Here is a 419-nt window from a genome sequence, read left to right on the forward strand (position 1 = left end):
GCGTAAATTAAAACGCAAATATTATGAATATGATAAAAGAAACATGAATATAACTAACGTAAAACACAAATCACACACTGTGACGCGGAGTATAAATAACTAAGATAAAAACAGGTGTACATTAAAACAATATAAAACCCAAAAAATGATATAAAGGACTGTAAAATAACGTAATATATATTCTTAAAGAGATTAGTTTTAAACTATATTTCAGAAAGGGTCATACGTCCCCTTACCCAAAATATCTACTGGAAATAAGCACGAGGAATGAAATTAAAAGAACGCTAAAAAAAATCACCCCAATTATCATAAGTTTTCAAATTAACCAACATGAAATTTACATAAGAAAGGCTGGTTAATCACAGGATATTATTTCAGCTATCTGCATAATCTCGCAATAACGCCCAAAACCCAAGTTA

General features: G+C 29.4%; 1 protein-coding gene across 1 annotated transcript in view; it reads right to left on the reverse strand.

The window, feature by feature from the left end:
- LOC119582022 (CAP-Gly domain-containing linker protein 3-like) overlaps positions 1 to 419 on the reverse strand; it is a gene marked incomplete at its 3' end in the record, with an annotated part of 68768 nt that overhangs the window by 40813 nt on the left and 27536 nt on the right.

Source organism: Penaeus monodon, chromosome 15 (genome assembly GCF_015228065.2).
Source record: "Penaeus monodon isolate SGIC_2016 chromosome 15, NSTDA_Pmon_1, whole genome shotgun sequence".
Lineage (NCBI taxonomy): Eukaryota > Metazoa > Arthropoda > Malacostraca > Decapoda > Penaeidae > Penaeus > Penaeus monodon.